This window comes from Magnolia sinica, chromosome 9 (assembly GCF_029962835.1).
Source record: "Magnolia sinica isolate HGM2019 chromosome 9, MsV1, whole genome shotgun sequence".
In the NCBI taxonomy this organism is placed as follows: Eukaryota; Viridiplantae; Streptophyta; class Magnoliopsida; order Magnoliales; family Magnoliaceae; genus Magnolia; species Magnolia sinica.
The window spans coordinates 83,973,878-83,978,898 of NC_080581.1; positions in this window are offsets into that span (position 1 = coordinate 83,973,878).

Below are 5,021 nucleotides of genomic sequence, written 5' to 3' on the forward strand. Positions count from 1 at the left end.
GGGATTTTTTCGAGACGTTACAACCATAGACTTTCTAATCTGGCATAATGTAATGGATGATTCGCTGGTATTGGGAAATTACTTAGAAAATGCACATGTGGAATATAAGCAAGTCAATCTGAACTGTCCAAATTATGGAAGCATTGAATATTTTTTGGATGGTTTTAAGCGAACTTACCTACTGGCTTCTTATTTCAACATATGAGTGTGAAAGAATCAGAGGTTAGGAATGTTCATCCAATCTGATTTGGGACCATTCCTTTTTCTCTGATCTAAGTCGTCTCATTCCTTTTTCTTTATAGTTTTAGGATGTCTCGCTTTATCAAGGAGAGCATGAGAGACCTTGCTGAATTAGGAAGGCTTTCATCTTTAACATCAATAATTCGAAGTTATTTTTGCTTGTAAACTTCTTTGTCTCAAATTTCACATTCGATCCCTTCAAACCAATGTCTTAGATTCGATATAAACAACCCAAAGTAAAACCTACGCTTTGATAATAGGGTTTCAAAGCAACCTTATAACGAATTAAACACACAAATAGAAAAACGGAAATCAAGCAATCATAGAGAAGCACAACGATTGGCGTTGAAAAATCCTTAAAGGAAAAAACCACGACACTAAGTGTCAAACAATCCACTATGAATAGAGAATTACAAGGGATTGACAACTTATAGATTTGAAACCCTGGTATCCAAAGATGAATTCACTGTCTCAAAACCTCTGGTTCTCTCTAGTACAATGTTAAGATACCCTAATCCCATATATAACAAGGTTTATAAAACACAATTTCAGAATTAGAAACAAAACTGTGCACTTATGCAGAAGTTACGTGCACCGTCAATCGAACCTTCGTTCAATTGATGCCACATGTTTAATCTGATCGAACATGCACAAAAGTTTCCAGAGACCCAACTTGGTTTTTTCAAATTATCTCGATTGATCAAGACATGATGTTCGATCGATCAAACATGTGCAAAATTATCTATAGACCAAACTGATTTAGTTAGGGTTTTTTCGATTGATTGATCATGCTGTCGTCTGTTGATCAATCAAAGACCCTAAATTTTGCCAAATTGAAGGCACCTTGATCATCATATACCACATTCAAAATGAGAGTAAATTTCTCCGGCTATTTAATATGCTTTGATAAAAATGTCTCTAAGAAAACTGAGACCCATTGAAAGACCATGCGAGTTAGATAAAATACATTTCAGCCTATTGTAGAAGCAATTGATGGACCAAATTGATGGATAAGAAGCCCGACCCATCTGATCTTAATCAAATTACTTAGACGTTCTAGACGCTTGAAATGTACACTACTCTGATAAAATCACTCCTGACCAATCCTAAAGGCCTCAAAAGGCTAGCTAGATGGGCCATAAATGGTCTCTAGCTTGACCCGAGAATGATCAACGTATTGGATCAGTGGCCCCATAGCTTGTGCAAATTAGATAACTGTTACTTATACAGATTGTTCAAAGGTTCCAACTATATATATATATATATTCAATCAGGCCACATTTTCCAGATTCCAACTGTGGAGAACCTAAGTAGACTAGTAAAAAAGACTTGTAAGAGCTCAAGTGGACCACACTATATAAAAAACAATGGAGATAGCGTAGTCCAGTATTAGAACCTTGTTAGGGCCCACATCTATGTTATTTGTCATCCAACATGTTTATAACATCCCAAAGATGAAGGGAAAACACAAATACTAGCTTGATCCAAAGCTTATGTGGCTCTTCAAAAATTTTCGTCGGTAAGCTTCTAATTCCCATTGTTTCATGTGCTGTAGTTCACTTGAGCTTTAAATATACTTTGATTTTGGCTTCATGCTTTGAAATGAGCTAAAAACATTGGATAGACAACATGAATAAAATACATTCATAGAATTTAGCCTGATGAATTAATAGACAATTGAAATCCTCTAATTTTAAACTTATGAACTGGGTTCTCTCTTGGAGCCCTACGGCAATTAGTTAGTGACAGGTTGAGTAGCCAGACTCACTACTGAAGTGATGTCACCATGTTATGTGGGCCCCACCATGATGTATGTGATGTATTCCTACTGCCCATCCATTTAGAGATTATTTTAGAGAATGTATCAAAGAATGAATCGGATATAAAGCTCGGGAGGACCTATCACAGAAAACAGTGAGGAGAGTAAGGCACACCGTTGAAACCTTCAGACGGTCTACCATGATATTTATTTGAGATCTAACTTATTCATGAGTTAACATAGACATGAAAAAATGGAAAAATCAAATATCAGCTTGATTGAAAAAACTTTTGTAACCTCGATAAATTTTTAATGTAGGCGTTCAATCTCCACTGTTTTCTGTGTGGGTCCACTCAAGCTTTAGATCTGACTCAATTTTTGGCTCATGCCCTAAAATAATCTCCCCAAATGGGTGAAGAGTGAATACAACGTAGGGCCACGGAACATTGTGACGTCACTTCAGTAGTGATGCAGGGGAGGACGTGAGGTCGAGCACCGTCTTCCTCAAGAGGATAACTATTCCGAATCCACGAAACTTCTCTGGACTCACAGAGACTTCTCGAATCCATGAGGAAAGAAAGCAGAAAATAGAAATAAATTCTAATAAATTCGAAATTGATTGATGAATAATTAAAAACGAGTTCACAACCCTTTAAATAAGGGTACCAAGCAATGAGAAAGAAATTAGAATCAAACTACAACTCAAACTCCTAGAATCCGCGACTTACTATAAATAGTAAACTTACTATTTATAGACGGTCGTGATGTCTACTAGTGCGCAAGGTTTTCGGCCAAAAATAGTAAGTGTCCTATTTGGCTTCACCAAACCATTCTCCTAATTATTCTAAGCTCTTTTCACGTTGGGCGCAACTCCTAAAGCCCGACGGATGAAGAGTTATAATCAAACTAAAACTTACTATTTATAGTAAAAACGAAATTAAAACAGGGAAACGACCATCGATCAAGGGGTTTTTCGCAATTCCGGGCTGCGCAACCCTGCGTAGCGGGGTTGGTTGGCTAAAGTAGCTCGTTCTACCCCAAAATCATATATTTTACGTTAGATAATTCATTCCGAATTGCAAGATACGCCCGATCTAAGGTCCGATGGTCCGGATCACTTCTGTCGTTGACCGGGCCTTTTCTGATCCATCTTGGCCATGAAACTGTTTGCGACCCGCTCTACATCAAGTAGCCAGTCTCCCTGTTCATCCCGTCACTAGCTAATCCGTGTGTGTCGAATTACGACATTAGGAACCACCTGTATATATTTGGCCAATCAACACTTGCCGGCTCGGGTGGGACGCTGCTTTGATAGATCCGTGGATCCACCGAGGTAATCGTATCCCTAACCGTGGGGCCCATGTGATGTATGTGCCTTATATCCACACCCTCTATCCATTTTGAAAACATGATTCCAAAAATAAGTAGATCCAAATCTCATGCGGAAAATAATAAAGGAGATATTGGCAATCTACTGTTAATCTACTGTTAAAAACCCGTCATCCGCAACAGAAGTTCGGCTGATATCTATATGGTCCATTCACAAAGTCTTTGTGACCTTTTCAACTAGTTAGATGGCAAATAAAAATTACGGTGGCCTATGGAAATTTTAATGATGGAGATTAAATGACGATTGTTTCCCATGGTACGGTCGACCTAAGATTTCCATCTGCTTTGTTTTTTGGAATCTACTAAAATGAGCTGTTAAAATAAATGGATAATGTGGATGTAAGTTAAATACATCACAGTGGGTTCCACCGGCGGAAACGGATTGGCTACTCCTCCTGCCAGCCAATGGCTGGTGGTCGGTGCTCTGTGAACCCCACCATGATGTATGTGTTTCATCCATGCTGTCCATCTATTTTTCTAGATCATTTTATGATATGAGACCAAAAATTAGGTATATACCAATCTCAAGTGGACCACATTAAAGGAAACAGTGTTGAATGAATGTTGACCATTAAAAAAGTTTTGGGGCCCATAAAAGTTTTAGATCAAGCTGATCTTCGTTTTTCCCTTCAGCTGGGTCTGTATGACCTAATCAACACATTGGATTTCAAATAAACAGTACATTGGGCCTTAGGAGGATTTAAATGGTGGATATCCAATCAATATTGTTTTCCTTTGGTGTGGTCCGGATTAGATTTATATCCTTCTCAATTTTGGGATTTATCCCAAAAATGAACTGTAAAAATGGATGAAACACAGAGCACCTACCACATTAGATTTATATCCTTCTCATTTTTGGGATTTATCCCAAAAATGATCTGTAAAAATGGATGAAACACAGAGCACCTACCACCATCCACGGGGCTGGTGGCAGGGGAAGTAGCCAATCCGTTCCCTCCACCGACCTGGAAGCTGTATAAGTGGATTAGCTGCGGCCCGGCCTCACCGAATATGGTGCGGCCTTTACCGTGGGGCCCACCTTCACATATCTATTTTACATCCACTCCTTGATTATTTTAGTGCATGAGCCCCAAAAACTAAAGCAGGTCTAAATCGCAGGTGGACCATACCCAAAAAAACAGTGGTGATTGACCGTTAACAAGGTCTTGTGGTACACAAAAGTATCGTATAAGTTTATATTTATTTTCTTCCTGCATTCATGTCGAGGTGACCTCCTCAACGAGTTCAATGATAAATAAACATTAATGAGAGCCGTAGGATCTTTCTAACGGTAGAGCAATCAATCATCAATGTGTTATGTAATATGGTCCACCTGATATTTAGATATGCTTTATTTTTCGCTCATAAATGACATGGAAAAACAGATGGACGGCGTGGATGTAGCATAAATACAAGTGTCCCCATGGTAAAGTCCGCGACGTACTGGGCGGGGTGGAGCCACACCTAATCCATTCCCGGACGGATGGGCCTGGGCTTCACTACCCAATCCGCGTCCGATTAAATGAGAGGATTGTTGATGGACGGTGTGGATGTAATGGAAGATCTATCCACGTGGCTCTAAGTTTTTGAAAGTACGGCCGTGTACCTGGCGCGAGTTAGCCTACCGCGGGTT